A 25,716-nucleotide genomic window follows, 5' to 3' on the forward strand; every position below is an offset into this window, starting at 1 on the left:
ACTTAGGTTAGATTTTTCTGTAGACTTATTTCTTGTCTTTACAAGACCTGGTGCAACTTTTATGTCCCCAATTCTTATAATTTCTCTTGAAGAAGAGTTTAAAACCAGGTGGTTTGGATGATGAGGGCCATTGGAGGTTATGTCTGTACAGTTGTCAATCAATGCCTGGAACTCTACAAATCTTTTTACCAAATTTCAACCTAAGGACCACTAAGGTGGTTGAAAACTTCCAGGTTAATGTAGATCAGAATGAATCTTTTTATACCAGGGGGGATCAGGAGGATCTACTGCTCAGCCAGGAGAAACTTCCAGAGGTGACTTTATGACCTGACTATTGCAGAAACTTTGCCTACTTTTTTTTTTTAATCCCTTCACTATTTCCAGCTTCTTAACAGAATACAGCTCAGAAATATACATGGGGTTTATTGAAAAAAAAAAAATCAATCAGCTCAACTATGATGATGCAAAACACTTTTATTCTAGCACGAATTTTAGCCCATAGAAAGAAAAAGCAGCAGCCTTGTAGATTCCTATTTGGGACTGTGCTATAGGTTTGGTAGGCAGATGGAGGAAAAATCCTATCAGAATACCAAAAGAATACTCTTGATCTGAAATTAAAATTTTTGACAATATGGGCTTGCAAAAATGTGAGCAATATAGAGTACATGAAACCTTATACAGCTACAAGTGTGAAAATAATTTAGGCAAAATAGGTATACCTCTTTTTAATGTCTTTAGGCAAATATAGGAGATTATTCCATTTGTTTAAAAATTTCTGGACACCTTGTCTTTCCCACAGTAAATTTTTGTGCTATTAGTTCTTACTCCCTTCACTATAGAGAGCTGAAATTTATGCATGGAATTAAAACCACCTCCCACACACGGATTCTGTCCATTTGAGATCCTACTCAGGAAATTAATTTTCTGTTTCAGAGGAGGAAGAGCAGGTAAAGATCTCAGTCCATCTCCTCTGTCATCCTGCTTCAGAGCAGAATCAGCTGTACTCTGCTCACCCCTGGCAGATGAGGTCATGACTGCTCCTAAAGATCTCCAGTTATGAAGTCCCTGCAGCATCCTTAGGAAAATCTATCCTGAGCTTAAGTGTCCGTACAATTAGGAAGATTTGCCTAATATCTAACCTAAATCTCCTTAGCTGTAAATTAAGTTCATTAATTTCTGCGCTATCCCAAGTCAAAATGGTGAACAGATTCTTTCCTTCCTTATGGTACATTAAGACTGTTATCAAATATCCTCTCTCTGCTTTTCTGCAGCCCAAGAATCAACAGTTTATTAAAGCTCTTCTTATAGGACAAATTTAATATGGTTCTTTTTCTTTCTTTTTTTGTCTTTAATTTTTAAAAATTACTTTTGTAAATTTTTTTTTTCCTTGAACAGCAGTGTGGTACAATATTTCAGGTGCTATCTAGATGAAGTGGAATTTCTGGAAGACAATGTTTTTATACCTCTGAGGAAATTGTTCCTGTTCTTGTAAGTCCATGACATTTACCGAGTCATAAACAACTTATGATCTGCTACAACCTTCTGATCAGGTCTTCAGGGTTCCTAGTTAGCTGACTACTCACTATATTTTTTTTGCCTCTATTTCATTTTTCCTTTTTGAACTGCCTTCACTTTTCTAGATTACTTCTCCAATTAGTCATATTTTTCTGGGGGTGTTTGTTTTGTTCAAGCTACTTTTGTGTTCTTGTAGAACCTTGCACTCCTCTCTTTTTCACACAAGGATGTGTGCTCTCTAATCCTGTTACTGAAACCATCAAACAGGAACAACCAAGGCAGCCACTGAAGGAACTTGACTTGATGTTCCCTCTCTAATGGTGGGCACCTAACAAGTGTAGAAAATTGTTTTCCATCCTTGTTAGTACAGCCTCAGTAGCAGATTAATCAAGTCCACAAGGATTTGTTTGACTGCTATTTGTTGCCTTGTCTTTATTTTTTTTTTTTCCAAGCTTGCTCAAAAGAATGTACACAAACTTACAAATACCAGGAGATTTAACATTTATCTTTTTCCCCTTCTTTCCCATTTCTTCCCCTCCCCCCCCAACCCCGGTCTTCATGTGTCTATTACCTTGTTACAGAAAGAAATTAAATGTACTTCTGGTGACTAATTTTTTTGCCAAATCTCATCATCTAGAAGTTGACAACTAGTTTGATTTTTTTATCTCAGTACTTTTCCAGGAAAGTAATCCCACTTTTCTGCAGGTGTTTGACTCTTATTTTTCCCTCCTGATTTTAAAATGCAGAGAGAAAGAACATTTTTCCCTTTTCTGCCTGTCCAGTACTCTACCATTGTCATGAGTTGCAACTGGTAATTAATTTTGACATTGCCTCAGTCAGATCTGTAATGAAGTAAATCCACCCTAGCTGTTTTGAAATTGAATTGAATTTATCTAAACAGTCCTAGATTTTTACCTGTGTTTTCCCCCTGATTCTCCAGTATTATCTGTACTGGCAACCTGCTTGCTGTTACATCACTAGTGCAGTCTGGAGCAAAATTATATAAATTTTTTTGCCTTCTTGATTTTCCTGTTACTAGATTTTCTTCACAGTGCAGTTAGATCAGTTTTATTATATATATTCTTTCTCCCTCTGCAAATGTGGGCCCTTCTCATATTACCAATACACTTTCAAAATCACTTCAGCCAGCCTGTTGTGTCTGTTTGCTCTTAGGTTTTACATTTTGTGTATGCACTTGTGCTATTCCTTTCTACTTATCTCTGGTAATTAAAAACCTTTTCAAATTCCTGGCCTTTGAAGTGAATAAATAAATTTGTGCCTTAGTGAAGTGACATCTTGATGATCATCTGTTTCACACTCTGATAATCTGTCTTTACTGTCCTATTTTGGCAAAGAAACTTCTGGTTCTCCTTTATCTTTACATTTTTCTCTCACTCTAAACATATTCAAAGCATATTCTGCTTTCATGATGTCTTTGGTTTCATTTGGTATTGTTCTCTTTTCATTTCAACGTGGCTGTCAACTACCTTTTTTAGTGACTTATGGGTAAATAGGAGGGTTATTACTAATAAGAATGTTATTAATAATTTTCTCTGTCTCAAGCCTGTGTGGACTTGAGGGAAAAGTGTGAGTGAAGTGATTTCTGTAGAAATGGAAAAGGGTTCAGGAGAGAAGGATCCTACAGACAAACTTAGGCAGTGTTTGTGATGTGACAGAGCTTAAAAACTGGGATCTGTTTGTATCACCAAATCAAAAATAGATGTAAGTTTTAGAATTTCCCAAGAGAAACTCAATATTTCTTTTCCTTGGAAGCTTAAATATTTCATTTGAGTGTGTTTTCCCTCTTTGAGAAACATGATTCTTCTGCAGAGACTACTGAGTTGGCATTGTATGATAGAGTAAACTGCAAAGAAAGGGTTGAAGGGAAAATATCAAAATAGTACCCACTTCTATGGGATAAACCACTCAGTTGTGACTGTTAATTGTGTGACTGATCTGAACATGTTTTAAGGTGAAATTGGATCTTTTCAAGGTATTCTTTTGGTGATTGCTTCTACATCTCACACTATCATATTACATAATTAAACTAATATTCCATGCTACAGAGGAACTTCTGGAAAGTCTGGAGGCAAAAAGCAGGACTGCGATTTTCACTTTAAGAAGATTTTCATTTCAGGATCTTGCTAAAAAAGAGATTACGCACACTGATTTTCCATTTATAAGTGCATAATTTAAATTTTCTTGCCTCAGAACAATTCCATTCCCTTTCCCATTGAAGTTTCTGTTAGATATGTTAAATTAGATGGGTAAATGAGTTGGTAAAATTATTACAGAAAGGCCACTGAGTACATACCCATTTTGACCATTACTAGTAGTATTTAGGAGTTTTGGGATAACATAGTAAATATTCTCCATAAAAGCTGAAGATTTATGTCACGTAGGGGTTTTTGAATGTTTTATATGAAGTAGATATTCAAGATATTTCTTTGTATGATATATAATTTTGAAAGACTCAGTTGGAGACTGTTTCTCACTTATTTCTTGCCTGCATTTGCAGAGGGTTGTGAAGTTATTTCAATGATAGAAAATTCCTAAAAGGACTAATTCTGTAATTGCTTATCATTTGCATATAGTAAAAGCAGTTAGTAAACTCAAGGAGTTGGAGGGATGTTGCAGGTACTTCAGAGACTTCTTGCTTCACATAGGGAGAAGGAAGGAATGGCATGTTTTTTCTTTTATTTTTTATTAACTACAAAACTGAAAGAGATCTCATATTTTAATTTTACAATGATATCTAGCTTGTCATGCACTATGTCCTGTAAAATCTTTAGATCAATGAATTTTGTTTTGTCCTAAAGTGCTATGTGCATCAAAGAAGTGATAAAAATGGGTTTTATGCATATTTTAGATGCCTGCAATACCTTTCATAGCAAAGGAGATTATAAATATCTGAAAAAAACCAGTGCCCATAACTGGGAAGATCAACTATATTGGAAATGTACCATCTTGAGTGGTTTTACAAGCATAAAATATTAACAAACCATCTGTATCAAATAAGTTAATAACACCTCTTGGTAAATGCTCTTATACCTTTGTTTGCTGCTGCCACTTTGTGCTTGTATAAAATAGTTTGGGTATGGATCTTCATCCATTGAAAAATACACACAGTTTCCACAGTAGGAGTTTTATTTCTTGTTTGTGGCAAAGACAAGTTCAAGATGCATCAAGACAAGCTTACAATGTACTCGGCTCTCTGCACTAGATCCTTCTATTGACAGTATTTTATTCTAGTTTCAAAAAATAAGCAACTTTTCATATACTAATATGTTAAAAATGTGAATGCAAAAAAATCCTGTGGTGAAATTTCTCTAGCTAGTTATCTCAAACTTTGGAAATTTGTTAAATTAGCTGTATTATTCCGATAGAACAAGCCTGTGTTAGGTGTCTCTGCTCTTTTAAAAACCTCTTTTACCTGTCTGTTCTCTGTAAGGATCATTTTGCTCTCAGAGAATTCAAGGAAAGTTTTTTCTCAGTTGTGATGGCATTCTATAAAGCAATTGCATGGCAGAGGGCAGGCAGCAGCAAAAAAAAGCAAAACCCAAAGATGACTTTACCCTCCTTGATATACTTACAGAACTGGAGGGACAACAATCCTTTTAAAAAAGAATTTATATTTTTGGAGAAGCAAAGTTAAAAAAAATAAAATGGAAATAAAAACTTGGATTGAAAATCTCTTCTGGAAAGAAATAAAAGCTAAATTGCACATCCAGAACATAACCTGAACAATAATGTATTGAAAAAAATCTCAACATTTTCTCTGTATTTTCACCACAGGGGGATTTTGAGTCAGTCACTAATTCAAATAACCTTTAACTTGATGTGAATGTAGCAAGCAGTCCAACTTAGCTGGGAGTTTTGGTGCACTTGGTGTGGGTTTGGGACTGGGCAAGGATGACACTGCCAGATGTGAGTACAGCACAGGGTTGTGGGGGTGCAGGGTGAGCAGGGGCTGACAGAACTGGGCAGGAGAAGGGCCAGGGAAGAGCTTGCTGTGCCCTGCAGTGCCTGAGGAGGGTGGCACATCCTGATGGAGCTGCACTGGGTGTGCAGCACCAGGGCCAGGGGCTACGGGTGGGCGTGCGGCAAATTCTGACTGAATGCAAGGGAAAAAAAATTGGGATGAGGCTCACAGAAGAATGGAGATGTCTAAAACTCTCCTGGACACAGATCTTGGCAACCTGCCCTAAATGCACTTGCTTTGCAGGAGGGTTTGGAGTGGAGACCTCAGGAGATCCCCTCTGCCTTTCTGTGGTTCTGGGTGTCACAGTCCAATACAATTCATTTGGTTTGCCTTGGTAAATTCAGCTGGCACTGGAAAGATCAGTGCTTCACCAAAGACCTTGGGAATGAGATACTCAGGAAGGTTTCTCAGTCAAAAGCCTGAAGAATTTCAGATAGGCAAATCAGATATTTAGTTCTTCTAAAACCCAAACAAACCTCAACTCCTACACTTTTACAGTGTGTCTAAGTGCTTCTGAACTCACCTTTTAAATGGCCCACCAGCTTATAAAATGAATTTTAAATGGTAAACCTGACTTGTAAGCTCAGAAATACAAAATGAGCCAGACTGTGCTCATAACCATATTAGTAGATGCATTTGTTACATGGTGATGAGTCCCAAAAGGAGCTGCATCTTGAAAATTGTGTTGCCTAACTTCTGGATATTCACTGTTTCCCTTTATGTGCTTGATTAATATCTGCACAGCTACTTGTATAGATGTATTTTTTTTTTTGTAAAATGCTATAAAATATGAAAGTAGCATTGTATAATTTCTGCAAGATTGTATACCTTTCTATTATTTTTTCTAATCTACTGTAGACTGAAAAGAGGGGGGTTTTCCCCCCTCAAAAGTTAAATAAACTTTTAATTAAATAAAGATTTTCTCTTCAAAATGGAGTCTACAAATATCTAATCCCAGAGCTACAATTTCTCAACCTTCCTCCTTTTCTATGAGATGTTGCTATGGTTATTACCCTGCTGGGTAGTGAAATGCAGTAATTTGTTTAGCAATTCCTTTCTTCCACAATACTGTACACACATAGAGGAGCCTTGCATTTACCAAGTGCATCAGTGTGACAAGTCTGCTGTTTTTCACAAATCCTTGTAATATAAGTCATGGTTTGTAAAGCACATATATTTTGGGTTAGCAGCTGAAATTCTTATCCAGGAAAAATAAATTTCTCTGGTAGCAAAAATAAGTTTATAGGAAGCTGTTCCAAGCAATGGCTGCCTTTCTTCCTCTCTGCAGAAAATGTGAGGACCCTAGAAGGGACAGAAGATGTTATATGTGTTTTGTTTTTTTTTTTTATAATTTGTCTGGCATTACTAGTTAGATGACTAAATAATCAGATGTTTGAAAGAAACTTGTCATAATTCAGGTTTCATTAAGAGCAGGGGATTTACACTAAGATCTGTTTAAGAAAAGTGAGAATAAGAATAGTTTTGTTGCATATGTTCTTTTTCAGTATGATTTGACTTGCTTCAAATCTTAAAGCACAGCTGCAATATAAATGGTAAGCAATGATAAGATTTGCAAGGGTTTCTTTGAGCAAGGTTTGCATCTTCACAATTGCTCAGTATCTATAAGCCATTGAGTTTCTAAGCTCCTTCAAACAGTTGGACGTTAAATATTTGAAAGTGTAGATGGTTCTGTCATGGTTAACAAAGAGTTTGGGGTTTACTTGCTTGGAGGTGGTGCTTCAGCCCCAGACGACTGTGATCATTTTGTGGAGTGAAGGTGCCTGCATTGCAAGGTTTAAAAGAGCAAAGAGAAGGGGAGTGATGGACAATAAAAAGCTGCAGGGAAATAGGCTGCGGGTTGAGTAAGAGTGGGTTTAATAGGGCAGAAAACACAGCAGGCTGATGTGTAGAAATGTCTCCTCTTCTGCTGTACCAAGCTATGAGGTGGCTGTTCTACTGTGAAGTCTCCTCACTTTCATTCAGTCTTTTCCTAGAGTTTCAAGTGGTGAAAACTTCAGTTCTTCCTTTGGGAAGTGAATTGTTCTGTACTCTAATTAATCCCACAATGTTTGTTTCTTCATATTAATGAAAACATATATTCTTAATTAAGCCCTGGCCCTTCTTGCCTTGCATGCTCAGCAGAACACTTTAGAATTGATGGCCTATGGTAATTTTTGCTGCTTCTTGTATGTTATAGCAGCTACCTCTTCAAATGATGTTAGGTGTACTCTGACTTCCTTTTTCTATGTCCTGTTGCTTCTCACTGCTCACTGATACTTGCAGGATGAGAAAAAGCTCTGGAGTCCATTTTCTGGCAGGAAAAAGTGAGGAATGGCCAAAAACTAATTAGTTGGGTTTTTTTGTTTTCTTTTAAGTAAGTAATTAAGGTCTTAGATGCAGTTTATGAAAGCCTGTGGGCTGATTCTACCAGGCAGCAGTCAGGCAGCTAGCTGGATTTAGAGCCCTGGCTAGTTTAATGTAATTTGGGAAAGAAACCCAAGGCAAACACAACTCTGTGACTGAGGGAGGTCGTGTCCCTGTCCTGTCCTGTAAACCTGCACCCTCACTGGACTGTGTAGGGAAAACAATACTCCGAGCACCCCTGAGCAGTGAATGAAGGAATGCTCATTGATCAGTTTAGATAAAATGATTACATTTTGTGTAAGTGCAAGATCAGATGAAAGTTTCAATGGCATTTCCTGTCTTCTCTCCTTTCAGCTGTTTACATGTTTTAGTTCTATCTTTCAGCTCTCTGTGTTGCTAGGGTTTCAACACACTCCTCTGTTCAGTTCTGGAGGATGAAATGAGTGTTTTATTGCAATCGTCTGGAATTTTCTTCATTCAGTCTTGCAGAAAAAGTACATCTGTCAAAGGCACCTGTCTTCCTGCACTGAACTGTCAAGAATTGATGCATAACTCCCAGAAGTACAGAGGAGTTGTTCTCAGCACCTTGACTTTTCATTTCTAAATCACCCAAGATTCTCCTAACCTTTTATTTGCCTCACAATCATACAGTAAATTTGCAGTAGACAGACTTCTCACCCAGCCTTCCAGGCTCTTTCCTCCATTGAGGTGTTTCTATTTTTCTACTTCATCTGCACCAGCTTAAGCCCATGGGATTTTCCTCCAGGTTTGTGGATACTTACTATAACGTGCAGAATATTATTGAATTTGAAGTTTTGTGGCAGCTGGGCTGGTATGACATGTTTTAAAATGGCTTTGGTTTATTTGATTTCTCTGAAACTCTTTCTTTGCCATCTTCTGTGCCTTCCCAAACTCCTCCTCGTTCTGGATCATCCAAACAAGGCCAGTAAAACTTGAACATAGGTGTGTCCTTAAAGGTAAGGAGTTCATGGAATAATTTTGAAATGACAGACCTTAGTATTTTCCCTTAAGAGCAGGGCACAATGTGATTTGGGTGTGTTTGCCCTGGGAGAGTAGGACAATGAGATTTGTTCCATTTTTGTAGTCAGAACAGCTTCCCCAGGACTCCTTGTGGGTCAGCCTTGGTGGAGAGCAGCTCCTGATGCAGAGGAAGCAGTGTGTGCATTAAAGAGGATCACTTCAGATAATACATCAATGTAAGATCTGCCATCCAAATCCAGAAAACTCTGCTTTGTTTTCTCCAAAATGAATTTCACCCTCAGCATGCAGCTTCAGAGGGGGTGTGTGTGAGCTAAAATACAGCTTTGCAGCTGTAAACCCTGGATGCTGAGGCTGAGCAACTCCTTCAAACTCTTATTCAGCAATAAAGCATTAAAAGCTTGTTTCATCTATTCTTTTGACAACCATGCCTTAATGACCCAGAAAAGAGGTATCCAAGCAAAAACATAGTAGGACACTAAAACCCTAAAGGAATTCAGTCACTAAATTGTCTACAATTATGTGACACCCACACATGCTGGCTTAATGTATTACACCGAGAATGTGTTGACGACTTCACCGGCAGTTTCACATTAAAATCACTGAGCAGAGCATGGAGATTTTATTTTTCACTCTTTATGTGGAGAAGTAAATTTAATAAATATTTTGTGAATATAATTATTTTATGTTAAGTATATTTACATTGGTATATATCATTTTAAAAGGAACTATTAAGCTCAGCAGTAAGGAGAGAGAATACGTATATATACAGTTCTGCTCGCTAAGTAGGGCTGTGAACTGACTTCATCATCAAACTTGAGGTGCATAAATGGAAAGAATATGCCTGTGAAATATTTTACAATTTCAGTGTTCTCATTTCTCTTAGCAGAGCAAATCTGATTTTTTTTCCCCCTTTCGGTGAAAATGAGGCTCAAGTTCTTTTTTTTTGTGCAGATTGAATTCTTTAGCCTTAGTTAAAATGATAATGGTTAATAGAAGAAGGGTATCTTATGAATTTGAAACATTTCTGATATAAATTGAGGGTGTTTTCCCTTTATAATTTTAAAGTGATAACTTCTAGATTAAGCAAACTTTGGTTAGGGTGGCCTTGTATCATTATTAAAATTTTTTGTATAAACAAAAAAGAAAAATAGAGCAGAAGGAAGGTAAAAATTATTGGAGAGACTGTGCATAGTATTTCTGATGTCTCAACATTGCTGCAAATAAAGTCCAGAAACCTGTTTTAAGTTTTCACAGATTTTTAGTAAAATAGCTGAGGAATTCAAGTGGAATTGGATAGGCCTTGCAGAAAACAGACACACTGAACACTGTGGAAAACCATCAGCTGCTTGAGGGAAATCTTGCTGGAGATCACAGAAGCATGTTAATATTCATTGAAATTAAAACTTTTTTTTTCTTTGACTATCTTTATGCATTAGAAGAAGAACAATTCTAGGGTTTTGCCAGAAATCTAAGGTGTAACACATTTCTGCTATTTAATGTTGAGCAAGTCAATGTTATGCCTCAGTTTCCCTGGCCATAAATGGGGATAATGATACTTATCTCCTGTAAATTGCTTTGGGAACTTTTGATTATGAAAGTTGAATATGATTATTCATTATGTTTGCTTCCTATGAATATTCTAGTGAATGTGTTTCGCAAGGGGATGATTAATTTTCAACAAATATCGGAGACTTGAGAAAATGAGTTGATATCCTCATAAATATAAATGTTCTGTTTCAGATACTGAGGAAATGTGACATATTTGTATTCCATACAAATGAAGGCAGTATTCTCAAATGAGGAACACTGAGCCCACACGTGTTAATCACATGTTCCTTTATGCCAAGAGCTATCAAGCTTCCCTCATGCCAAGAGGGAATGGTTCTGAGTAAGAAATACATAGATATACTTTTGGACAAAGTAAGAAAGAGCTGTAGAAGCAGGGTTTATTGAGATATGGTTATTTCCACATTACAGAGGTAAAACACGTGGGCTGTTATTGTATTTGCAGGGTTCCCAGACGAAGGAAGGAATGATGAATCTGATTCCATGTTTTCAGAAGGCTAATTTATTACTTTCTGATATTATATTCTATTAAAGAATACTAAACTAAACTATACTAAAGAATACAGAAGGATACTTACATGAGGCTAAAAGGATAATAATGAAAACTTGTGACTCTTTCCAGAGCCTCGACATAGCTTGGCATTGATTGGCCATTGAGTTAAAACAATTCACATGAAACCAATGAAGCAATGTCCAACCACATGGCAAAGCAGCAAAACACACAGGAAGCAAATCAGGTAATTATTGTTTTCCTTTTTCTCTGAGGCTTCTCAGCTTCCCAGGAGAAGAATCCTGGGCAAAGGGATTTTTCCAGAAAATATGACTGTGACAGGGTGTTTTCTCTCACAGGTTTTAAATATGCAGTGTCATCCTATGACTTGGAGGGTGTGGTGTGATGTGGGTTGACATAAATGTCATGCCGCAAATGTCACTCCAGTGTAACTGTGGGGAGGTCACTGTTTAATAAGTATGTATTTCGGGAAGCCTTCAATGCCAAGAGGTGGGATAATCTGTGATTAGTCTTTATACATTTTTGTAGTGGTCAGTCACCCACAATGTCAGCAACGTTTGCCTTGCAGCTGAGATTCTCTGTCTTGCTCTCATTGCTCTCTCCTCTGTGGACATGCTTAGATTGTGGAAATTACAGAGCACTGGAGATCCCTTTCAGGTAGAATGAAGAGATCACGTTTTTGTCTAGCAATAATAAGATATATTTTTCTAACCTTGAAACTTTACTTGCCATATATTTACATTTTTCCTCTAATTTCTCAGCTGTTTGATTACCAGACACTGTGTAGTCACAAGGCCTGTAACATTGTCTTGTTTTTACACTTTGCTCATTCTTTGTCAAATAATGAATTGTGGTTTATTTTGGTTTGTACCCAGCATCATGACAGAGTATCTGAATTACCTTTCCACTTAATCTGCACTAACTTCTCAGAATTGCAGCTTTTTTAGCTTCACGCTGTTCTTCCTTTGGCAGGACCTGTGCTCTGTGCTCCCTGGTCTATAACTCTGCTCAGTACTTGTTTCAACACAACTTTCTCAAGAGTTAAAGACTTTTCATATGTTTTTTGTCATTGTGTCATCTACAGATTCTAATGGGAGTATTTTTGTGGGCATTCAATTGTGTGATCAAAATGATTCTCATTCTGGTGATTCTTTTATTTCTGCTTCCTGTTCTTCCACGATTACACTACAATCCACCAGTCATCTTTTACCAAATAACTTTGGTAAAAGTTTGGTTTTGTGTGTATTTAAAAAAAAATCTTGATGTAGGACTATTCATAATTAATAAACCCCATCAAACAGTTTGTAGTTGAAAGACTTAAATCTAATAAGCAAAACAGAAGAGTATGAGTATCAGGACTGTTATCATCATCTTACTATTGAAAAATGCCATGTAGGCAATATCTGTTTAATTATTTAAAAAACACTTGCCTAGGTTTAGATTAACACAATTGTGCTTCTCTTTGAGGACCAGGAGCTAAAAACCATGTAAGAGCAGGAGAGACCCATTTCTATTCTTGCTAAAGAAAAACCCTTAAAGATTTTTTACAACTTTTATCTCTGTGCCCACAAACAAAGAGCAGAACAGGACTGGTCAAGAATGAGCACAGAGGTGGGTTTGGGGCTGGCCCTGAATTTCATTTCTGCTTTTACTAAATAACTCTTTTCATCAACACTGATATATCAACACTCCCTAGAAAGACATAGGTAAAGCTGTTATGCAAGCAATAATTTCTATTTCTAGAGACAAAACTCTAGAAGCATCACTGGAATGTGCGGACCAGGAGACAAACTTTTCAGATAGCTCGAAAAAAAAAAAGGTAGTAAGTGAAGAGAGTGTTTGTGCAAGATTTCTCTAGGATAGCCTTGAGAAGTTATTTTCACTTACAAGAACTTAATTGAATTATTATTGCCCTGTAGGTAGTGCACAAATCAGCAAACACTCACTCCAGCCCTTTCTAACAATCTGAAGATCTTGGGGCATTTAAAAAACCTAAATAAAAACCCCAGCAAAAGCAAACCAACAGGCCAGAGCTTTATAATTTTGTCAACTTTTATTTTATTTCATTTTTTTCAGAGGTGTGAATAGATATTGAATTGTGCCTGAAAAGTGTGATTGTTTTGTCACTCCTGCTGCACCAGGGGATTTTTATTTTGGCAGTTATCGTTAAGTAAAAACTGCCAGTGAAAGAGTTGAGCTAGAAGAACATATTTGAAAGATTCCTGCACCAGTCAAACTCGCTTAGCCCCTTAATCCCTTACATTGGCAGTTGAATCCAAGAAAAAATGTAGCAGTGCACAGAGGAGCTATAAACAAACAAAGCTTGAAGCTCTTGGCACCTTAAAAAATTGCCTGTTTCTTGTAAATACATTGCAATAAAACAATAGCTACTGAACATTAGTGGAGAAAGAAATCAACCATGAGGAACTCAAAGTAGGTGGCCTTCCAATTGTGGGGAAAAAACAGCCAGAAAGCGGCTGAGATAAATCCTGTAAATACCATGCAAGGTTTTGAGGACTTATTAATAAAACACACCAATAGAACACATGCAGAAAACAAAGTTAGTTGATATTTGAGTGGTGGAATATTTGTCTAAGGCACTGAGGCACTCCATTCCCTGCAATTTCAACAGCTTTCTTTGATAACTCACTGTAAGCCCTGCCTTACCACTCCTTCTTAGCCCAAATTGTTCACATTCAGCAACATTTTTGCTACAGAATACAGGAAAGAAATAAAATCAGGTGTCGTATTTGTAAAGTACAGTGATAAGAGCTAGAATTCATTCTCATAATTTGCTTCACTGTGAATTGAGTATTCTGTTAAAAATGTAACAGGAAGAATTTTTGTGGTGACTTAATGACGCAGGTGCCTACAACTGAAAAAACAGTATTTGAAATTGTAAAGTTTGGATTGAAGTTATAGGATATTGATATCACAATTCCGTAAAATAGAGACTGACATAGAAATACTGCACAAAATAAAGGGCAAATAGACAAAATTAAGTTCTTTAGTTGACCACTTTATATGAACAGAAGAATTTTATTTTTGGCAAAGACTACATAATTCTATAACTGTTCTTTTTGGTAGGTGGAGTGGACAGGTAAGGAAACAAGAGAAAACTGTAGAAGGAGATGAAGCACAGTTCAGTTATGTAAAACTGCATGGGCTTATCTTTTGTTCTGTAGATTGTCTTTCTGTTGATTTTGCATCCTATTCATTGCCCCTTCTGCCATTTAGGTCTACACAAGATACTTTTACATAATTTTCCAGGTCTCGTGCTGATAAACCAGTTGATGGACACAATGCAAAGCTAAATTATTAATTTTGTCTGGATGTGAAATCTAATTCTGAATGCCTGGCATACATGTTCATCAGCCCTAAACTTTCGTTATGATGGGAATTCTAATTTTGTTTTGCTCTCACTTTCGAAGTAAGACTGGGATGAGGCAGGGAGGGCCATGCAGGTGAACTGGGGTTGAGCCAGGTGTTTTCAGTAAGGAAACTTGCCTCAAGAAGTAGACCAGATGCCACATCAGAAAGGAGGATTATTTCTTGTAATTTTAAGAAGTAGTAGAGGGAAAGTCTCTAGAGGATAAGATGGATATATCTGGGAGTGTTGCAGCATCTTAAACCTCAAGTTACTTCCCTATTTGTAGTCAGCTCTGTGTGGGAAAAGCATGAGGGGCTGTGCTTGTGCAACTCTCTTCATTTGTATGAAGCTCCTCCTTGGAGTGGTTAGTAAAACATCTGCTGGTATGCCTGTGAGGTGAGGATTGCAGAATCACATCCCTTGAGAGTGTGTATACACACAGTCTTGTTAGCAATAGAATTTAATAAATCCCACATCTCTGGGCTGCCCCAGGTGAGTTTGCATCCCGACTGCACCATTTCCCGAGCACACTGCATCCTCCAGCACAGACTGCAGGGCAGGCAGAGGCTTCCTTGGCACAGCCTCCTCCTCCCAGCTTCCTGAGAGACAACTGGAGGGTGGGATGGCAGCAACTTTTGGACATTTGTCTACCTGTATAAAATTTCTTTGCTAAATCTGAGCAGTTCATTTAAGCCTGTAAGTGGCACAGACAGCAGCACTGGTTCTAAATGTGTGCAACTCTATGTGAGCAAAGCAGAGCAGGCTCTGATACCCCAGACTTCTGGCATGGTGAAGGTGCTCAGTATCTAATAATGCCATTTGGTGTCACCCTTCAAGACAGAGGATATAATTTTGGTGTTTTTCTGAGAATGATCCCCACAGAAGTCAGTAGTGCCAGGGAGGTGTTGGGATGCTGCTGCAAGAGATGAAACCCTCCCAGGCAGTTCTTGTGCAGTACAGGAACACCATCACTGGTGATTAATGTACCATGATGTATCAATCATGTGCCTCAGTGCTATCATCTCTGGAGATCAGAGAACATATGATTTGTTGTTTAAGTGTGATCTAAATAGATAATCCCTATTTACTTTGCAATACTTGGAAAGCCCTTAAGTCAGAATGATATTTTAATTGTGTGGTTTCCATCAGCATCCAAGATTTGTTCACTGTTTTGCATTCACTACGTCATAATTTCTTCCTGGAATTCACAGGGGACTTATTTTCACTTACATGAAGATCTCTTCACGCTGTTCTGTCAGTGAAAAGGAGACTTAAATTGGGAGTAAATTACACTAATATACAGTGTTGTTATATTGTCAAAGAGACGTAAAGCAGTGTTATTGCAGTAGAATATGATGTCCATCTGCTCACTTGAGTTCTCAACAAAAAGAAATTCTCTCCTTAACTAAGAAGGAAGTGGTGAGGAAACTGACTTAGATTAATAGAAATGGCAGTAGCCTTTTTTGTTTCACATCTCATTTCAGCCCAGTGGAAGAGAACCAGGTGCTGTTACCATTTTCTAGGCGGTTATGATGATGTTCCCTAGGATGACTCGGTTGCTACTTCAGTTTAGGTAAAATCCTAAAGAATAAGAATTGCAGATGCTCTCCTTGCTGGTGTTTTAGCATAGAGAATATTTGCGTCTGCATGGGCTGACAGTACGTGAAAAATGAATTATTTTTACCAGTGAGCAATGAGAGTTTATTAAAAAGAGAAGTGCTTATCTTCAGAGAGAGATAATCACAGTGCATTTCCATTTAGATTTCTTAAAAACAAACAACCAACTCCCCAAAACCACAGCCCATCAAGAAAAAGCTTAATGGGAGAGAATTGTAATGCATTTTTTAAAAAATCTGGTTTGGTATTTAAGCACTACATGAAAACAGGAGAGCTCTTTAAAGCCACTTAAGATCATCCTACCTCCTGGGTTTCATTTCAGAATTCAGTTTCACCACTAAAGCACAAGGACACTGTTCTTCCTGGCTTTAATCTGTATATTCCACTGGCTTGATTTTCATTGAAACCAGCCATATCTTTCCTTTCATGAAGGATTCCTTTAAAAGGCACTTTTAAAATTTTTGATCTTGATTTTTGGTACTGCTGACTGATAATCAATCTTTGTTTTATGAATAACATATTTCAAGATAAATATTTTAATTAAATTTAGCAGGAATTATTATGAATAATATATTTTTACCATCAAAAGCAATGACTAATACAATAGTATTTGATGTTCTGGATTTTCTTTACCATATAAAAGTCTTCTCTCTGCATGTTAAGTCACATTAGCTGTTTAAAAATATAAATACATAAATTATGGTGCCAAATATTCAACATTGACTTTTGTCCTCCAGATAAGTTCACAGGCACATTGCAAAGTGAACATGTGGTTTTGACAAATCCAAAATAAATTATTGGAGTGTGTGATGTAGCTGTCAGCAGTGCTAGAAATTTCCAAAGCCAGCTTCACAAATGAGTCTGACAACAGTGGTGTGAACTCAGAAATCAGTGGTTCTCGCTGTTTTGAGGCTGGCAGATATTCAGTGTTGGATTAAAATGTCATTTGTAGCTGTTTTTTTGGTGAAGGGCTCACAAAACAAAAGATTGAGTGCTGGTCAGATAAGCTGGGTTCTTTAGATGAGTGGCAAGCCCTAAAAAGGTCCAAAGGAAAAGGCCAAGAGCAGAGGAGTTCTGGCCACAGGAGCCCAGCTGGGCTCACTGCTCTCCTTGGCTCTCTGGGCTTTGCCTTTCTGTAGCTGTGGCCAAATGGGAACAAAAAGGAAATTGCAGGTCCTGGAAGTGCAGCACAGCAACTCCTTCTGGTCCGTGCCTTTTGTTGGCGTCAGCTTGAAATTAAGATCTCAAACTCAGCGTATAGAGGGAAAAAAGGGAAAGAATAACTCCAGTCATTATTTTATTCGCTAATTGGGCTTAATTTCTGACATAGCTATTTTGGTCCATTAATTCTGGCTTCATGCTCCCCTTGTTTATCAGAAATTATCTCAACACAGCTGTTTGGTTTTATGAGTAGGCATTTTTTGGTTTGGACTACTTAAATCTTTCTGCCTTGTGCTTTTAGCTTTGGTGAAATGGTTTTATGCATCAGTCTGAACTTTTGATTCCTTGGATAACTAGCTTTGTCTGTGGAACAGGAGGTACAGAAAAAAGTACCCCTGTAGTCTTTATTTTTCTGTCATGTACTTGCTGTTTTAATTTGTGCTTTTTGCTACTGATTTCTTGGTGAACTTCAGGAAACTGCAGCAAAACTAATATAAAAAGAAAAGCCAGTTCAGGAATATATGAACTTTACTTTATATTCCAACACAAATTTTAGCACTCTGCTTAAGAAAAAAATGTGGAGGAAGATTAAATTTACTATGTATTCCTAAACATCCCACCCTTTCTAAGCCAGGCAGTGGTGCTGAGAGCTTGGTTGTTTGGGAAGGAAGCTTTTGCCTGCCTGCGAAGTGGGGGGCGGTGCAGGGAACACCCTGCATGTGAATCTCAGGCAGAAATGGAAAAGGGAGAACAGAGACAACTTTGTGCAGTCTAAAAGCAGAAAGAAGCTAAAGCTCTCTGGAATCAATAATTGTTTGCTAGACATTTACATTGTTTTTAATAGAAAGCCTTGAAATATGTTTTTGTAACATAAAACTCAGTGGTTGTGTGAAACAGTATTATGTCACTGTCCACACATTCCACTTGAAGCAGCTGGGAAAACACAGAGCTCTACAAATCTATGTTTTACCCTGGATAATATTCACTAAAGCTTTACAGCAGGCTTAATCAGTTGGACATGAATTAATGATGGTTATCAAACAAAAAATAATGAATTCCAAATAAATACTTATTGCATAATTGAAGTCACAAGAATTTTCTATGAATAAAATATATTTGTATTTACAATGCATAAATTCAGTTGTGACACTGTTGGCCATAAACAGCTTTCTGATGGAAGTATTGATGAGCTATGTTAAATTAGTAATAGCTTGAATACATTTCTTAATTATGTCACCAGCTTTGTGTGCAGGAATGTTGTTTGAACTGAATTGGCTGCCATTTATTTTGTCTGTACTAGGGGAAGAAAATGGTGGGATTTTGATTTTTTTTTTTAAATTTTTAAAATCTAACAAATACTCTAAGAGCCTCAGTTGATGACAGAATGTTTTGGATTAGTCTTTTTTGTTTATATATGCAGTGGATGTTATGTAGTTTACTTCTGCTTTGCCAAAGACATTTCAGATAATTTTTTCATTGATGCAATAATTAGCACAGTTTCACATGTATTGGAGAAAACAGAAATATGTTACTGTCGGCCTTCTCAAAGAGCAAGGCAAAATACACCAGACAGCTGCAAGCACATTGCAGCATTAAAAGAAGCTCATTACATTTTAAAAACAAACAAGCAAAGGTAAAATATAATTTGGGGATACTTGGGGTAAGTCTTGAGTCATCAGAGTAATCCTGTGCAACAGACTGTTGGTATTTAGCATCAAAAGAGGAAGGCCCAGAGGAGTGGCACCTTTGCTGTGCCCAGGGTTCTGTGAGTGCATGCTGGGCTTAGTGACCAGGGAGAGAAATCCTTTCTCTCAGTGATTTCCAGACCCAGCTGTAGTTTGATACTGGTGGGTTAGCACAGGAACTTTGTAAACCACATCATCTCTTTGCACACCAGTTCCCTGCTCATCAAATGAGAATAACTCTTACCTACACAGCTGAGTCCTGAAGTTTGTATAACATTTTTAATCAAGCTGAGCCATCCTCAGTCATTGTAGTGTTGGTTTTTGAAAGATGATTTGAGTGCTTCCAGTTGAATTAGCATCACACATTTCAATGGATGTGAAATTTGGTTTTTAATGAGCATAAACCACCCCCTGCTTTGGAAGCAGTGTTATCACTATTGCTCTCTTATCTGAGAGCCCTGGTTATGGCCCATAGAAAAATCCTTCTTGCAAAGAGCTCTGAAAGAGAAATAGATAAATAGAAAAGCAAGGAAGTGCAAGTGTGTGATAGGCAGAAGCCTTAACATGTCAGCAATCTCACTGCATTTTGCTCTTCTTTTTTTCCTCAGCAAATGGGAAGTTTCAGGAGATAATTACAGAACAAATAATGAGCCTTGTCAGCATTAGCCAACCCTAAGAGAAAAGCACAAAATGGTGTGTTCCAATGGTTCCAAGATGCTTGTTTAAAAGTGTGAGTGAAATGGGTAAAACAATGTTGAAGGCATGTGAGGAAAAGTGCAATGGATAGGAAATGAAGAGAGGCTGGGATAATGGGAGGAAGTGTCAGAGTTAGAGCAGAAGTGTAAAGGAACTGGTATCTCAGAGACTTGATTGTCCTTATTGCCCTCTTAACAATGAGGAAAAAAATCTGAAGCATAAAACCATGTTGGGGAAAAAAAAAAGAATGAATGAAGGGTAGAATGAAAAAGTGTTCCAAGAATAAAAAAGGGCACTGGGGTCTGATGCTCCCTCAGGCTTCTCTTACCAAATGAATTCACTGCACTGGCATTAAAATCCAAATAGGTTAACTTGTGATTTCTGAGAATTGTGAGACTCCCTCTTGAAAAGTTGAAGCCGTAGAGCACCCTCTGTAGAAATGGTGAAATGCTTCAAGTCACAGTTTTGCCTTTGGTCTACCAAAGAATTTTTAGATCAGGTTTAAGGAATAAATCCTCTTGAGAAGTGATAAAATTCTTCATCCTGCACATTTAAAATGTACCAAGATAAAGAAACATACCATGAAAAGTAGTAATGTGTTAGCACAGGTGGTGTCTCCATGGTTCTCCTTTCTTTTTTGTATTTTATAAAATGTTCTTTAAAGGCATGACTACACTTAACTACTTCACTGTTATTTATGTTCTACTATTAAGAAAAGTTCAGAAAGATAAAATTGAGTGTTTTGTTTTGTTTTTTCCCTTGGAATAATGAGGAATTAGAATGAGATTTGCAATGCAATTTATACTCCATATCCACCTAGACTTGGATGTTTTTCTGACAGAGGCCAGCACTGCAGAGAGCCTGAGAGCCTCCCACTCAACAGTTCTAGTAAAATCTGTTTTCCAAATAAATACTTTCAATAATAGAGCCAGCTAAAACACAGAAATGGCTTCATTTTTTTGTCATAAGATTTGCAACATTTAGGTCATACTTAGACCAAGGACAAAGAAACAGTAAGATTTTCACTTTATGGCCCCAATTTCATCAGTAGCAGGAGCAGGTCAGAACAATTACAGTACATCTCATAAAACTGTCTGCCTCCCTACTCTGCAACTTGATTATTCTGTATAAATTTTCAACTGAAACTGTAAAATCTGCAATATTTATACTGTGACATGAAGCTGTAATGATGTGAAACCTCTCCATTCACGCATGTCCGTCTACATAAGTGAGATTTTGAGTAAATTTCAGAAAATAACACAGACTTTATCCCTTGGAGATCTGTTTTACTGTACCCTGTTATTTCAAAGTTATATAATTTTTGTCATACATATATGAAAGAAAAATTAAAGCAAATTCCAGCAATATCTGTGGGTTAGACTTTGAAGAGAAAAATGACACCACACGAAATAGTCTTTAGAACTTAACAAGAACACGACTATTTTACAACTTAAAAGAGAAAACTTTTACATCTTTGTGGCAGTGCCAATTGTGTTCTTTTTCAAATGTTGTCAAAAATTATAAAGCATAAAAGCTTTCAAGCACTGAAGATTAATCCTCCCTCCCAGAAAGATAAAGATTGTAGTCAAATTCTATAAACCTCGTTTTGCTTCTAGCTACATATTTTTAAGTATAATTCTGAAGCAATATCAAAGCAGATGGTGCAACAGCAGCATTGAAAAAGCATTTGGTGTATTGTAAGTGTCAGGTTAGAATTCACAACCTGATGAATTGCCCACAAGTTCAGTGTTAAAATGGTGCCATTTCTGTTTTAAAATAACTAAGTTAGAAACTATTTTCAGAACTAGAATTAAAAATAAAAAAGAGAATAAATAACCCATATGTCCCTTGTTGTTTTTAAATATTTAAGTGTCAACTGGAATTGTAAAAGCAAGGGTTATGTGTATTGAATTGCTATAAAACTTTCCATTTGTTCAGGATTTTCATGCTGTGTGAACAGTGTTTTCAAAGACCTTTGCAGCTGGTATTGTCAGCATATGCAGTGGATTGGAGTTTTACATAATACTTCAGCAGCAAACACTCTTGGCTTTGAAGGAAACTTTGTTTTAAAGGTAGCAAATTCTCAACAATATCACTGGCTGGAAGCAGAGAAATCTTCCTCAGGTGATGGATAAAAATTGACCTTTCTAACTATGGATAATGTCAAGTGCTGAAGCCATTAAAGTTCAGTTTCCTCACAACTATAAGACTACATGATGCTATTTTATATTTCTATTCAGGAGAAAAAAAAAAAGAGGTTAGGATTTCTTTCATACTATAGATAAGAGGAGACAGCTCCCATTTAGCTGGCAATTCCCACAAAGAAATTTGAGATTTTATACCCCTATTTCAGTGCCAGAGCATTCATGGACCTTCATTTAGAAGCTGAGAAGACAGAGGGTTGTAAGAAACTCTGGAATAAGAAGTTTCCAGGGAATAAGAAAGTGCTTATTCCAAAGTTTCCCTGCTCCCCTCGTTAGGCAGAGGATCCCCCCGCTGGTGGCTGGGTGGCAGAGGCCCTGTGTGAGTTTGTCACCTGACAGGCTGTGACAGCAGCGGTACCTTGTCGATGGTAACGCGCTAGGAATCGTCTTTGGGAGGAGAGCCAGGCATTGATTTGTTTCTGGAGCTCTGCTGGTTCATTGGCAGCCCTGTGGGCTTTGGGAAGCGTGGAAAAGCAGAGTGTAGTTTGTTTCTACTTGTGCTGCCTTGCTGGCACAGATGCTTTGGTAAGGGGGACCAGGACACTGTGACACCGGGGCCTTGGATGCTGCTGGTCCTGGGGTGGAGATGGGGCCTGAGCCTACAACTTCTGAGTTACTTCCATATTTCATTGTGCCTCTGCTTCTTCACTGCACAGAGAGCTCTAGAGCTCTGTCTGATCTGTATGTATTAGTGTCATGATTCAGACTCTGGTTTAAGGGGGAAGATGACTGCCTTTTTGGACAGAGTTAGCAGTAATATCTCGGGCATCACTTGCTCAAAACCACCTGCAGTAATTAAATTTGCCAGGCAGTGCTGAGGGTTTGGTGCTCCTGCAAGGGGAAAGGCAGTGGCATTGCAAGGCACCAGGGGTATCCCAGATCTGAGACTGGCTCTTTCTGCTGCAAGGCTGAGAAGCCTCCTCCCTTTTGGTTTGGGATGGTTTCCAATATATTGATCCATGGAGAAGGCAGCTGCCTCTCCAGAGACTATAAAAATGAGATGCCTAGCTAGAAGGACCCCAGTGAATTACAGGTTTGTGTCTATAAACATGAGGCATATTGTTTTAAAGATATCCAGAATGCTATACTGAAAAAAACAAATCATGAGATTCCGAGGTGAGGAAAAGACAAAAGGGGGGGCTCTTTGTGTGTGAGTGAGTTTTTTCCCTTCTGCTATGAAGCAGAGCTGATGTTTAATCAAAACTTCAGTGAATTTAATATACACTGCAGGTGTTTTAGTACCTATAACCTTATTTCTTGCTTGGTTTCTTGAAAGGAAAATAACCTCTCCCAGGATTTGTTTTTAATGAAATGTAGGTAATGTGCTTTTTGATCTTACACGAGTGATGCCATGAGACTGCTTTGGGAGGAAGCATGGGGAGTCCTTTCCCATCTGTCCTTTAAGGACACTGGCCTTGGAAATCACCCCGCAAGCAGTGCTTGTGCCAGGTGTGTGCTGCTGGTGGCTCTCAGGTGGTGACAATGGTGTGTGCTACCTCCAAAACTGCTAACCAGGGGGTAAAGAACTGTTATTACTGCTCTTTCCTCTGGGATTAGTCAGTGCTATCCTAATTAATTAAATGTAGCCTTACAGTTAAAGCAAAAATGTGCATTGTTAACTCCTGTGCAGCTGTGAGCTCAGGAGAGGGTGGTTTGCATATTTGTGCAGGAAAGACAACTTTGTTTTCTGCAGAGACTTGGCCTGGGAATACCAAGGAAAGTTTTTCTTAAGGTTTGTCCTGTTATGGCATGAATGCTCAATTGTATAATGCAGGATTTGTTTACTTCTAGCTTAAAGAGCTGTATTTTTTTGTGGAATCCTGGTGTTTTATCTTTCCTGGCTTTCTAAGGTTAATGTTGTAAACAACCTTGATGTTACAAAAAGCCTGAAAATTTCCAAATGAATGAAGTGATTCTTCAACTGGCATGAAAATTGAATAATGGTTTGGGCATGTTTTAGGAGGTCTATAGTTATATCCCCCCTGCTTTAGATGTGTTTGGAAAAGTTGCTGTCTGACAGCTGACAGGCAGGTGAGAAGACAGGGCTGGCACCATGCTTGAGAGGATATTGCTGGTGCTATCAACAGCATGAGCAAAATCAAAGGTAAGAGTTAACAAAGCAAACACTTGATGTTCTTCTGCTACCTGAAGGTCCAGGAAGGGGACATGCCTGCTTGGTGGTCCTCATTCATGTGCTGCATTCTTTTTGAACTGTTAAGAAGTAAAAAAAAAGAAGTGAGGAATATGCCCTGAGCATCCCCAGCTGCGACACACTGTGTTATTTCTTTGATTGCATTATGTCTTCAGATGATGTCAATAGCTGATACCCAAACCCAGGCTGACTCTGGTCCAAGACCAAGGGAAAGCAATGCTTCCTAACACTCTGGCCCTATGGCAAAATGAAAATCCTGAGAAGGCTTTGCCTAAGTTCCCTTCACAAGTGTCTGACAGAGCTCCTGTGCTCGGGTCAGTTGCCTTGGAAACCAGTGCCTGTGCACATGGGCATGAGCAGGGCCGCAGTTGGTGGACGTGGCCCTTGGGGGCCCCATTACTGAATTTCTCATGTTTAGAAATACTTTGTAATAAGGCCTCTGGTGTCACTTATTAGCAGTAAAGTGTAGGGCAGCCTTCATCAGCATCAGCTGCCAATTTGTTTCTTATGGAAATGAATCCACGTTGATGGCGTGTAAGACTTTTTGGAGATTTTCTGCTGGAACAGAATTCTCACTTGTTCTTTTTATGCTGCCACTTGACACACACTTCTCTAATTTGAGTGCTTTTCTACTCATTATATTGATTTCAGCCTTCTCAGTAAAATGAAGTAACAACTTGCAAGGGGAAGATGGGCAGAGAGAGAGGAAATAAACTTATAGAGAAGCATTTTATCTGACCATGTTCTGCTTTAAATTACAGTACTGGAGTCAAAGCAATTTTAATCTTCACTGACTAATCTGCCTCCTTTTTTTTTTTTTTTTTTGCAAAGTTTTGCGTCTTCATCTTTGCTAAATGGTGTTTTGATTCTCTTTAAAATGCAGACTAAAATATTAACATTTAAGAGAATGTCATAGAAATTAATATATGCCCATCTCATTTTTTTCTATTACCTATTTCATTTTTTCTATTACCTCTTAGGAAGTACAGAGATGAGTAAGATATTTAAAAGGCTGTAAGATAGCCAGATATCTGGTGTAAAAATAATTTCAGTTACAAAGTAAGTTCTGCATGTAAAGCTCAGCTCCAGGGCTGTGCAAGACATTTTTTGGTAGGTTTTGTGGGATTTTTATGGGTTTGGATTGGTTTATTCCATTATTATGGCTTCATTTTCCTGCAAATGTTGCAAAACTGCCTGTATTGTGTGAGAATGTCCCAGAGGACCTACAGCCTCTGTTTCTTGTGGTGATCAGTCCATGACACAACAGGTCCCCATCCTCTCCACTATGGAAATGCATAAATTTCCTTCAGATCTGACATCCTGGTGTGCTGGTGAAAGAAAGAGAGAAGAGGGAGACAGAGAAAGGCATTTCACTCTTCCTGTTGAGAACATTGGAGTCTTTCACTGACAGTTGAGAGATATTTGATGGGGAAGGCTAAACACTTCTGGGGGAAGCAGGCAAATACGAGAATTTAATTTAAAGTCCAAAGATCTTTTGGTATTATCTTTTAATTAAAAGTCCCAGAATATACAAGCCTGAAAAGCTGAGAGAAATGAGAAGGATATACTCAATAAACGGCCTTTTCATGCAATCACATTTTGGGGTCTTTGAGAACCTCTTTGCTTCACGGTTGAATTCCTATAATCTAAGCCATGCGTACACTCCTATACACAAAGATCAGTATCTTTTGAGTAAACTCCTTTCTTGTCATTAAGATTTGACATTTCTGTTCATTGTGGCTGCCTGACTGCAATAAACTTTCCTCGGAGGATATACAAACTCTGTTTTCAGGGAATGCCAGGAAGGGGCAGCATATGAAATAGGGAGAAGGAGTTATTCTTGCTCACAGAGGCTGACTGGGGAGGCACGTGAGTTACTGACATATCCTAC

The 25,716-nt window shown here is 37.9% G+C and overlaps 1 long non-coding RNA gene across 5 annotated transcripts in view; it reads left to right on the plus strand.

Moving 5' to 3' along the window:
- The window catches only part of LOC135281571 (uncharacterized), a 311,787-nt gene that overhangs the window by 63,584 nt on the left and 222,487 nt on the right, over positions 1-25,716 (plus strand). For all 5 annotated transcript variants that reach the window (XR_010348176.1, XR_010348175.1, XR_010348177.1 and 2 more), the window contains exons 2-3: positions 11,052-11,166; positions 19,382-19,466. This is a non-coding gene — a long non-coding RNA (uncharacterized LOC135281571). The remainder of the gene's footprint in view (positions 1-11,051; positions 11,167-19,381; positions 19,467-25,716) is intronic.

The sequence above is a fragment of the Passer domesticus genome, chromosome 15, assembly GCF_036417665.1.
Source record: "Passer domesticus isolate bPasDom1 chromosome 15, bPasDom1.hap1, whole genome shotgun sequence".
Taxonomy (NCBI): Eukaryota; Metazoa; Chordata; class Aves; order Passeriformes; family Passeridae; genus Passer; species Passer domesticus.